The sequence below is a fragment of the Pleurodeles waltl genome, chromosome 2_2, assembly GCF_031143425.1.
Source record: "Pleurodeles waltl isolate 20211129_DDA chromosome 2_2, aPleWal1.hap1.20221129, whole genome shotgun sequence".
NCBI classification, from domain to species: Eukaryota; Metazoa; Chordata; class Amphibia; order Caudata; family Salamandridae; genus Pleurodeles; species Pleurodeles waltl.
In genome coordinates, this window is record NC_090439.1 from 551,842,038 (window position 1) to 551,855,204 (window position 13,167).

The 13,167-nt window shown below is 39.0% G+C and overlaps 1 long non-coding RNA gene across 1 annotated transcript in view; it reads left to right on the plus strand.

Annotated features, from left to right (window-relative positions):
- The first annotated feature begins 4,841 nt into the window (after positions 1-4,841).
- The window catches only part of LOC138282463 (uncharacterized), an 88,041-nt gene continuing 79,715 nt past the window's right edge, over positions 4,842-13,167 (plus strand). Inside the window, exon 1 of the long non-coding RNA XR_011200955.1 lies at positions 4,842-4,939. This is a non-coding gene — a long non-coding RNA (uncharacterized lncRNA). The remainder of the gene's footprint in view (positions 4,940-13,167) is intronic.

The window sequence follows — 13,167 nt, forward strand, 5'->3', positions numbered from 1 at the left end:
CACGCCCATCATGTATTGCCGACCATGAATCTTATAGTGTACTCTGTATGTCCTTATAGCACAACTCATCATTCAGGCCAGTCAGCCGAACTGTGGGGGCCTTCTTTTAATGATCTTACAGCCCTTACAAGCTTATGCATCCTTATAGCATTGAATCATTAATTGACTAATCACCTTCTCTTTTCCCCCTCTCCACTCAATCTGAAAATTGCCAGAGCACCAAGAATTCAGAGTTAATGCAGCGTCAATGCAGAGTCGTACACAGCAGGGGCAAAACAAGAGCAGGAGCAAAAGCTGTAGACTTGAAGCAGAAAATGGGGAGATTGAAGGATGGAAGCTGGAAGAGTGCTGAAAGAGTGCAGTGGTGGTGTGCCCCAGAAAATCCGATTAATGTACAGCGATAACTTCAACCACCCTCACCGCTACCTTTTTCAACCAACTGCAAACCGCCACTAAGGACAGGTGATGGAAGGGAAAGGGATGGAGGACAGCTGGGGGCCACATTTTGGGTTGGATTGAGCGGGTTCAGGCCAGTTTTGGGGCCATGAAAAATGGCAGGGTGCTCCGCTGCCTACCCCGACTATTTTCAGCTGTCTTGCTGTCTTGCCACCTTGCTGCCCTTCGTTAGCTCACCCTCCTTTTGCTCATTCCACCACTTGCTGCATGCCTCTTGCCCGTGGCTCCCATACCCTGGAAGCACTCCTCGAATTCCAGAAGTGGTCTCATCGTCAGCTCCCCCTGCCACTTAACTCATCTGTCACATCACCCCAGACATGTATTGGAGGCAAAAACTCAGCACTGTGATTCTATTATTCTCATGTATTTTATTGACTGTGTTGCTCTTTGTGTTTTTGCTTTGTGATTATACAACATGGATACATTTGATGATAATAGGGATGCGCTACTCAAATAAATTTTTCAAATGGGCACTAGTCACTCCACCACCCACTCAGTGCCCACAAGACAAGAAGGTCTAAAAATGAAGTTTGTGAAACTTGAACGTCTAAAAAAACAAGAGTTATCAAGGTGGTGGGATTACACAATTTTACAGAAATACGTAGATAACAAACACATTCCCAGAGGTTTACGTATCATCCTTTTCCCCTCTTTTGAAGATCTCAGTCCAGAACTACTTAAGGAGTGGGAACACCTCTTAGTCACCTGTTCCTTTGGCATGATGGACATATTAAGAGATGCACGTGCCAAGAGGGACAAACTAATTGATGACATTCTTGCGTTAGAAAAATAAATCAAAGATATTAACTTACCCGAGGCCAAAGAGAAAAATTACAAGATACTCAAGGAAGTATTACTCAAACATCAAGAATATATTAAGGACAAAAAAATCTGCAAACTTAAAAGATGAGGGAGATTATAAAAGTGGGAGGGTTTTCACCTACTCACATAATTTTGACAACATCAAATTGGACAGACATGAAGCTCCTCCACACTTACCTAATGAGGGTGCAACCTCTACTTACTCCACAAGTGAGACAGATCTCTCAAGTACCTCCAGTATCAGTGAAAGTGACACCAACAATCGAATAGGCCAGGCCATGATTTCAAACAGTCACAAATCCCCTTTTTTATTAGAATTAGAAAGGTACAGAAAGGGTCAAACACTAAATCGCAGGAGGGAAGAACTTTACACAAACCCATCAGGAGAGGCAAGAGAAAAACTTACAGACACAACAAGGGAAAGAGAGGGAATGACCACGAGATCCACCACCCGCAATCAGAAGTAATCCATTCTGACTCAAAATGAGATTGCAATCGTGAATTTAACCCATGTCGAACTGAGTACACATCAAATAAACATCTTGAGCAAAGGTTTGGGTTTTGTGCCATCTTCTTTACCTAACTTTACTGAACTACATGTTAACCTTTTCAAATTTATTCGAAAGTGCAAACTGTGTAAATTTTTTGGGGGTAGACCTGTTCGGACTGATTCCCATGTGCCAGATACATGTCCTGCCAGTAATCTTACCATCAAAGATGTGAAAGGCATTCAGACCCTTCTATCTCTAGAATAGATGTCGGGTATGTCCCCTTGTCTATCTGATATTGTGTTGGACTTAGACATTGATACCTACTCATTTTGTGACAGTGGTCTCAAAACCTCCTCTAAGTTTACACCTAGTCTAGGAAGTGACAACGTTATTGATATTTTCTATAAACGGGTTACGGTAGACTTATATCGACTTGAAGATTTGTATAGTTCAGGACGCAAAAACATTACACACAACATTACCATTGCCGAAAAAGAAGCCCTACACTCTCTCATTAACCACAAAAACATAATCATCAAAGAAGCTGACAAAGGGGGCAACATTGTCATCATGAACAAATATGATTACATCAAGGAAATAGATCGCCAATTGGAGGACAAAACCGCATACCTAGCTTTATCACACAACCCACTGGCGGATGTCAACACACATATTATACAAACATTAACGTTTTGGAGGGACAGAAGTCTATTCACAGACTTAGAATTCAAATACATGTGTAATCCTACTCCAACTTCCCCTTGCATTTACATTTTACCCAAAATACACAAACCGGGTCTGTTTCCGCCTGGGAGACCCATCATTTCAGGCATTGGTTCACGGACCAAACGAATCTCAGAGTACATCGACCTATTTCTGCAACCATTGGTTATTAACCTTCCTTCCTTTATCAGGGATACAAAAGACCTTCTTAGCAAACTGAGCGATTTTGATTGGACGAATGGACATCTGTTAGTAACTCTAGACGTCACTTCACTCCATACATGTATACCGCAGAATATGGTCCTGCATGCCATCCAGCACTTCTTAGACACCCGCAAAGTTTCATTTCTAGAACACTCGAACATGCTAACATCTTTGTGCATAATGGGACATGGTATAGACAGACTCAAGGGGTGGCAATGGGGGCCAAATTTTCCCCCTCTTTTGCCAATCTATACATGGGCTTTTTTTAATGGTCCCATTTATGGAGGGAGTGTCCTCCGGATTTGACACAATACATTCTAAATTGAGGCAGATACATTGACGATGTCCTCCTTTTTTGGTCTGGTAGCCGTGACGCATTTGAGCTCTTTTTACATCATCTGAACACCAACACCTTCAATGTCACCTTCTCAAGCGAACACAGCACATCACATGTCAACTTCTTGGATCCCACCCCATATATCAAAGGTGATAAAATCTGTTCCAAACTTTACAGAAAACCTACAGCATGTAACTCCAGCCTACACGCCACAAGCTCACATCCAGCCGCACAAATCAATGCTATACCTTATGGGGAGCTTACTAGGATTAGGAGAAACTGCGGTGACGATATGGTTTTTCAGGAAGAGCTAAAATCAATGAACACCCGTTTCATTCGGAGGGGTTACTCACACAACACGTTGAGACGAGCCAATAATAGAATTAACCATGTTAAAAGATCCGATCTACTGATTTCTTCCACCAAGAGGATTGATACATCGAGACCTCTCTCCTTTATTACCCCTTACAACGCACTAAGTTCTAATATATTCAAAATTCTCAAAAAACACTGGTCATTCTTAATAGCCGATGGGCACCTCAAGAACAGTCTCCCCCCAAACCGATTGTCACCTACAGTAGGGGACCTGCCATACGCAACTATCTTTGTCATAGTTTCCTACCACCTGATTTGAAAGAGACTTGGCTACCTTCAGCACCACATGGATCCTACAAATGTGGAAATTGCAATATGTGTTGTTACATCAAAGATAAATTGATGAAATTCCAATACAACACGCCAATCACATATAGGATGAATAAGTTCATCAATTGTAACACCAAATATGTGGTTTACTGTTTAATCTGCATTTGCAACCTTATTTATGTAGGCAGCACCATTTGACCACTCAAAGAGAGGCTACAAGAACATATTAGAGCTATCCGCAACAGTAATGTTAACTACCCCTTTGCGGTTCACTACAATGCTATTCATGGACAGCGAGAAGTTTTAGGCATTAGTATACATGGCATTGATGTGGTTAATACACTACCCAGAGGCGGCACCAGAACCCGAATTTTGAGACAGCTTGAGAGTAGCTGGATTATTAAACTCAGAGCTGTGGAGGAGGGGATTAACATCGATAAAGATTTACATACCTTCCTTTAATTTACTGCTCATGTCTGAGACACCCCTTGGTTATTGTAATAATATTTCTGTTTATAATTTATATATTTTTGTATATATGTTCCTCATTTGCCCTTACTAAATGTCTAGTCAGCACAATTTTTAATAAATATTTTCTGTCATACGACTCTTCCGAATGCCTTTAATATAGTGTAATTGTTGATAATTTTATTTACCAAACCAATATTTACTTTGTCAACTTTATGATTCATTTCACTCGACTGTTGTTAACTAAAAACTATTCATGCCTTGACTAACATATTCACACTCACTTATATTGGATATGCAATATGTGTTTGTTTTCACTTGGTATATTTATGTATGTATGCCACTTTTTTGCTTGTACTAGTTGTTCTAGTTGACATTCTTCTAATAATGTTTTACTGTCATATGAACCCACTGAATGCCTTCCATATATTGATGACCATAGCATCCATCAAACTTATACTTCCTTTGTTTAATTGGATGAATCATGTCACTACACTGTTGTTTATATAAGTCACTATTCGGGCTCTTACCAACATCTTCACTTGTCCTCACACATTTGTCTTGGTCTATGCACCGCTCTTGTTGAGATACATGCTTTGTTCTGACTACTCCAATATGGCCCCCATTTTGGTCCACCTATTTCTTCATCCGTGCAGTGGACTTGGTCCCTTTTCAGTTTCTACATCCATTTCCTATATTTTTTCTGCCTTTAAATACCGACCGTACGCGCAGGCAGGGCACATCAACATTGCACTGACGCGATCGGCACGGCATGAATTACATCACTTTTGAGGTACGAACACACTAGCTCCCTGAGCGCCACCTCTCCCCCTCTCTCTCCGTATGCTCGTATTTATGTCTATGTAGGTCAAGCGCGGACGGCATTTGGGCCGTTTCCCCGACGCGACTGGCCTTTCATCTTTCTTCTATGCATGTCTATTAGGAGGCTATTTTTTTTCTCCCCAGCGCATTCCTCGCACAGCAACTTTGATGGTTACCATTACCGCGCTGTACCTCTCCCCCCGCTCCCCGCATACTCATAACATTGTTTAAACAGGCCACGCTTGGACGGCATTTGCCGTTCCCCCGACGCGACCAGCTTTCAGCAATTTTTTGTGCATTCTACAAGGAGGCAATTTTCATCTTCACGCAGCCACTTCTATTTTAGACTCTAATACCATCACCACGCTTAGTCATTTTGCTTAACAAATCTATTGCCCTACGGCATTTATATTTAATATGTTGTTTGATATACACTCATACAGTTATATATAGGTCTTATGAGAGTGCCTTATTTGTATTCTCATTTCCTGCGTCTTGCATGGAACTTTTTTGTGGTACAACCTAGTTTTATTTGCTTCTTCATTTTTGCAGTCCACAGTTTTGGCACCCATATACCTTAACCTAGGATGTTATGACCTAGTTCACACCTTTTGACTCAACTTCTGTTTACTGTTTGAATGACACTCACCGCAATTTTTACAGCACCATTTATCTATATTTTTATAGCTTTTTTGTTTCCTTCACATTAGGCTTATCATAGCCCTTGTTGCTACCTGTACTGCACTTGATTGGCTCATCAGGAGCTATTCTTCTTTCATATGAATCTTCGGAACTCCCATTTATTTCTCTTCATCCTCATTTGTCCACATAGCTAAAGGTATTTGACCTTTTATTTTCAGTTATGTTTGCACGTATCCACCTTTGCACTTTCTCTTTGGCAGAAACTTAATCAACAATACTCTCTGCACAAATAAGGCATGGTGCACTCACTGGGTAGGTTTGCTGTCTCGGCTTTAATCAGTCCTCTAACGCCACTTTTTGTTGGGCCTTTCCCACTCCTTCACTCTCATTCAGTATGTTCATCACTCTTATACTGTGCACTCTCCTTCAAATATGATTCTCCAGCTTTTGTTTGCATCCCGCCAAGCACAATAGGATCTAGTGATTTGCCGGTTATATATACTCACCCGTATGTGACTTTGCTTTGTCACACGGGGCACTGGTTGGGCCTTTTTTCCCCCGTCGTTTGGTTATTTTACTTGATGTTGGTCATCTCTGTGTTCACATTCCATTTCATGCATTGGTATTTATGTTCATCTATTTCACAGCCTTGACAAAGTCTTGAAGACGAAACACGTGTCAGCTGTTTTGCTGTCTTGGACTTATATTATATTTGGTCATCTGACTGGAACTGTGACCACTTGCTTTCACCTTCAATAAATATCCTGTGTCACCTTCTTACCTGGACTTCGACTCAATTCTTGAACCACCACTTGGATATTCTACATGAATATGATACGTTGGGTGTGCCCTGGCCTTTGTGTTCTTATGGTTTAGGTTTCCACTCACTGCTCTCAGTGTGTGAGCCTTAGTACACCTGAGTTGGGAGGTGTTTGGCTAGCCTGGCACCCACTACTAACATTTGCGCAAGAAAAGGACTACTACTGATGGACATTTGTTAAAACATTTGTTAATGTGCAAGCATTTTCGGCATTATACACCTGTTTTCACTTTCATTTCATGTATTGGAGACAAGCTGCAGGCTAACAAGGATAAGAGCAGGAAAATGCCATCTTTCTAAAGTTCTATTTTCAAAATTGTAGCAATGAATCCAACTTTATCATTATCAATGCACTTGAATAGCTACTAAGTATGTCAGGTCTACCCCTTCCCAATCAGGAATCACAGTGTATTACACATAATAAGGAATCCCCAATGTTATCCTATGGGAGGGATAGGCCTCACAGTAGTGAAAAACTATTTTGAGAGTTTTTCACTACTTGGACATCCCTGGTCCACAAAAGACTCAAGGATCCAGAAAAGAATCTTGAGCAAGAAGTTATGATCACTCAAACAATGATCATCTTTCATCCTGCTGGCTGCAGAAGTTGACACCCTGTGCAGTGAGTACAAAAAACTAATCTGGCAAGCTAAACAAAAATACGAGGAAGCACTTCAGATCAAACTTTTCCTGGCATACTGAAATAAAAACCCAAAGACTTTTGGATAATAATCAAGCATTTAAACTCAGAATTAGAACCAACTACCATAAAAGGGAGTAATGAGACCCCAGAAAATTGGATAAAACATGTCATCACTCTGTACAAAGACACAATGAAAAGGTCCCACCAACAACTCATCCTGAGTGAGAAAAAACTTGAGTTCTACTGCAACAGAAGAGCAAATTTATCAACAACCTTTACAGCCACAAAAATAGCAAATTTGATTCAGAAAAGCAGAGTTGATTGTGCCCTAGGCCCTAATGACATTCTAGCCTATTTATACAAACAAGACATTGAGTTCTGGTCAGGGTCTCTGGAAACTTTGTTTAACCTCTGCATAACAACTGATTCTATCCTGGCCATCTGGTGAGGCTGGATCCTACACCCCATTTTTAAAATGGGACCAGTCGCACTGCCTGACAGTTATCAACATATTACACTATTGGGTTTTGAGACCAAATATTTTGTGTTGCTCCTGCTGGAGGATCTAGAAGAATTGGCAACCGAAAATAACTTGTTGCTGTTTAATCAAACCGGCTTTAGACTATTCTCCATGTCACTGTCAAAAATATTGTGGATATAAGGATATTTGCAGGAAAATAGATACAGGAAAAGGAGCTGCTCTACTGCTGTATTATAGACTACAGCAAGGCTTATGTTAAAGTTCTACTGCTATGGGCTTAGCTTAAAGCTTGGCAAATCCAGGAACCATTACTTTGTGGCATTTTAATATTCTACTCTGAAACATGGGCCAGAGTAAAACTGGGTAACAATTCAGTAGTCTCTGATAAAATAAATATTTAACAGTGTGTCAAGCAGGGGTGTGTATTAGCTCTGGCTCTATTTAACTTGTTTATATGTGACTTGGTACCCGCATTAAACCTAGTAATCAGCCATGCACCAAAATTAGTGTATCATCATAGCACCTTGCTTTTCTATGCAGATGACATAGTTCTTCTAAGCCAAACACCGATTGGTTGTTGTCTTACACAATCATTGTCACTGAAACAGCATGACAATAAACTATGAAAAAACAAATATTGTGATTTTTGGCAAAGAAGAGAAAAAAGGAGGTTCACTGCATCTTATCAACCATCGTCTGTCCATATCAAATAAATACAAATATCTGGGGTGCTGGCTGAATGACATATTGCATTTTCATTCATTAAAACTAAAAGCTGCATTATTATAATTTGCACTTCATTTCATCTTAAAAAGTGCACAAAAGTACACCTTTGAGCCATTGCTGAAAATAGTTATTGCCAAACTTACTCTGACCTTGGCATATGAGACAGAAGCATTCCAAAGGAAATGTAGTGCCTTTTTGAACAACTCACAGGATTAAGTATTAAGGACATTGTTCAAACCCCCACATAATACTTCTCCAGCCCAGGTTAGGATGAATTTAAGTTGAGTGACCAAATCCTCATGCAGAAGGTCTGTGTTGTAAAATACATGCACTCAGAATGTGCCGCAAAAAAAGACTCTGAAAATCCTTATCTGGCTTGAATTTTTATCGGACAACAGCCTTAGCCTTTCAAACAGATATGGCAACAATGACTTTTGTTTATCCGCACATTCGTGTCAGTTAAACTAGTTGAACAAACAGTGCTCAAAACACTATACACGTACCTGCTGCCAAAGTACATATACTGGCAAGAAAATAAAATTAAACCAGTTATTCTCAAAAAAAAAAGTAAATAGTGGAGCACACCTGTAACACAGTTCCTAAATTAGATCAAAGACAGTATCAATAAGAATATGTATCAATGCAGACTTATGTTTTTAAATAACAAATTAAATGTTACATAGAAATAAAAATGGGTATGTGGTAAATTGATTCAAATCAAACATTTTATTAAACAAAAGAAACAGTTCCATATCCAAAAGACACAAATCACCTAACCAAACCCAAAATGGTATTGTGGATTACATGACTTCAAAACCAAATTCAAAAAATGTGATCACTTCTATGACCAGTTCAATAAGAAGTCCAACTGAAAACAATCTTTGCCGATATTGACAGGATTCAGCCAGTGGTTTGAAGTTGACTGGTATCAGCCGACACGTGTTTCGTCCTATTGTAGGACTTTTTCAAGGCTCTAAGTATAACAAGTAGTCAATTTTCCTCTCTTGTACCACAAATACTTTCAGGTAATCGTCTATCAAGCGAATACAATCCAATTTTGCAATGAGAATAAATCCAAGAACATCATATCCACAGGAAGATTCCACTAAACAAAATTGTTTAACAAATGGTAAATATAAAATGAGAATGTAACTTTCGACCTTGTGAATTGGAAGATCTCTCTCGAGGGTCATTGGTGTGTTGCTTTAAAATGAGACGTGGCCAAAATTTAAATGGAATCTTTCTGTGGATATGATGTTCTTGGATTTATTATCATTTCAAAATTGGATTATATTCACCAAGTTTTGCCAACTCCAAATGGGCTGTTTCTTATCGTTAGACCCATTGCCCCCTTGGGTATGTCAGCCAGCTACCAAAATGTGCCACTTATGCGGCCTGTTCCAGGAATCTTTAACACAATTTCCCTGTATATGTCCTGCCTTACTTGATGACCGCAGAGGATTCCTCTGACATCCTTTGATCAAAGAAGGGACACGGACAATCCCAGCAGCTGCCAAATTCTTTTGACTGATGCTCAACCCCGCATTATTACCAGACATATAATTTCTGGGAAAGTGGATACATTATTTTGGCAAAAACAAATGTTTCAAATGCCCCAGAGTTATAGGTCCAGTTTCAAGATCTGAAGTGGATTTTCAACTTCTTAAGCCCTTGGCTTTTTTTATTTACCTTCCAATGTTTAGAGAATCACTGCAGTGAGCAAACTATGTTGTTCTGTCATGAAATTGCACTAACTACCACCTTATGCTGTTCAATCTCTTATTTTTAGAGGTGTAGAAATTAATTGCCAAGCGCCAAATGTTCTGTTGTATATGGAATCAGCAAGGCACATTTTACACTTTGTATGTTCTATGCTGTGATTTGTGTTTTCTCTACAAGAATTGATAGAAATTCCATGATTGGGATATGGCTATCTGTCCTCAATTCTATTTTAGTCTGTTTACATTCATGAAATATGACGCTGTTTTATTTGCATATGGCACTTTAATGGACTTGATTGTCTGAATGGAGTATGTTATCTCTCTCACTACACGGACATGTAGAATTGAAAAGTACATTTACTGCTGGTTAATTACAGAGCACCCTGCCCTATGAGCTACTTATGGGTGGCATATGTAATAAAAGGGGAGTTTAGGGCTTGGTAAGGGGTTTTAAATGCCAAGTAAACATGGCAGTGTAACACTACATTCAGGCTGCAATGGCAGGCCTGGGGCATGTTTTCAAGTACTATGTAATTGAGTAGCGCAAGCAGTGCTGCAGGATTACCAGTAGAATTTAATTTGCGTGCCCTGGGCATATGTATTGCACTTTATTAGGAACTTACAATCAAATTAAATATGCCGATCATAGGTATATACCAATTGAAGCATGTTTTAAGAAGAAACCACATACACTTTAGCAGTGTTCAGCAGTAGTAAAGTGCTCGAAGTCCTGAGGCCACCAAAATGAGTTTAACAAAAAATGGAGGAAGAAAGGCACAAGGTTTGGGGATCACCTTGCAGAGAGGGTAATTTTCAAAATCATTATATTAAGAAATGTAGATACTTCTATAAAACCCAATATTCATCAACATTTCATATGCAGGTGTTCCCTCTGCAGGTAATATCAAACCCATAATAGAAAATAAAAAAACTTTTTCAACACAGTACCCATTTTATTTCCTTGTCATGATCTGAAAAACACACACAGAACATTCTAGTGAACAGCAGCCAATTCAAGTGCAGCTCTGTCAAATGTTATGTATCACAGCATGGCTCTATCAACACCCAACCAATAACAATGCACCTTTGTGCTTTCATTTTACCAATCCCAGTGTGGCTCCCTGACTGACTAACCAATCACAGTACAACTTATCCATGAATGAGGAAAACAATTGTAAAGCATTTTCTCAATAAATGTACACAAAAAAAACTTTTATGCTTAACCTAACCCAGAAAAATATCCAAGCCCGAGTAAAACCAGTTTCAGAAAGAATCAAAGCAAGAGTAACAGCACAAAAAATGCTACTATTTACCCAATTCACACTAGGCGGACCCCATCCAGGGGCACTCTGCACTGGCTAATGTGATTACTCCTGTGCACTTAGAAGCAAAAGACACCAACTTAGATTAGATCGCAGTCTCCTGAAAAGGAAAAACTAGTTAATTTAGAAAACCTCCAACTGTGTGAATGTAGCACCACACAGAACACACTATCGTATGCAGACAAGTAATCCACAATATCTTTGATTTTGGTGGATCCAATAACCAAACCAATCAATAATGAGACAAGTCCTCATAAAGCAAAATCACGAATAAAGATAATACTTCAAAACAGCAATAATTATACGACCAATAGAACCCAAAATCAAAATCACATATCCAAGCACCTCACACATAACACAGCATCCATCTCATAGCTCAGATTTCAGCAGCACTCTATAAACACTGTAGAAACACACTCAATTTACAGAATCATACTGGCCTATTCCTACTTACACTCCAAATAATTCTGGAACAGCACTGCAAGTCAGACTTCATAATAAACTTTAAGGATCAAAAAACTTTACCAAGAAACAAAAGTATCTAGATGGACTGGGCAAAGAAAGGTTCGGGGACTACGTGGAAAGCTTGAGGGGTCGCTTGGCATAAGGAGATGCTTTTTATCTTGAAACCATTTTCTGCTACTATGATTTGTGGGAGCAAAACTGCACCCCAAAATTTAGATGCCCCAAAATTGACCTCAGTCAGATTTACCACAGGTTACTGAATTGGTGTTAAAGCTCAATTTCTTGAGGCAATGTGTCCCTGTGTTAAGGCACTGCCCCAAATATCAAATCATCAGAGTAAAGCACTTCATTAAATAATGGGGTTGACTAAATAACTGAGTTCCAAACCAATACAAATGTAAAGAGTTTTATTACAAAAAACTAAATAAAAATAAGCAATTCAGAGTCAATGCCATTATGATTTGCAGATGCAAATTTATACAGAGTATGCCAAAGTCAGAAAATAGTCTAAGCTCCAATAGGCATCAAAATAAAATAAAATAAAAAACTGGACAGCATTCCTAGTAAAATATGAAAGACTACTGACTCATCCTCAAAACTAAGGTGTTGTTATACACAATTCTTGCATAGGAAGTTATCAATTCTGCAATTGCAATTACAGCGTTAACAAAAGTGTAATTCTTTTAACAGATCAGAATACAAAATAACTCAACGTCATTGCCTTAACACCTAATCACCATCCCATTTTCTCCTAACATTATTCAACACCATCTTAGCTAATGAAATCCAGAGATGTTTGAACAAATATAAAACATTTAACAATAGGACTAGTGAAGTAACAGAAAACATATCTGTTTGTTACAATTTGACATCCTCGGCATGGATGATTCAACACTAGCAAATCAACACAAGCAGTAGAAAGAAATTTCAAAACTCAGTTTAACTGCACTCTGAATAGCCTTTGTGGAGAGGATATGTGCAGGGGGAGCATGAGTAAATGGCACGAATGGCTCCCACTTTGTTCAAAAGGAGGTTTTACCCAAATGAAACACATCAATAAACATATTTCTATAGAAATTAGGAAGTTTGCTTCAATAGCTATTAAGTTAAGTCAATCTGTATATGTAGAATGATAGTACACAATAGTATTGATGCACAAAAATATAAACCTTAAAAACTTTTCCACAGACACATGAATGTGGCTGATCATGGCAAACAATAGCAATTCCGTATGACAGCTCAGTCTTTTCAATTACTACAAATAAGGTCTTTTCAAATCAGTTGTCACTGGAGGTAAGGGCTCAGTGTGAACACATACTAAAGCCTGCAAACAATTTAAGTGATATACTTTTGTAAATCTAGATGGTCCTGGGACTCAA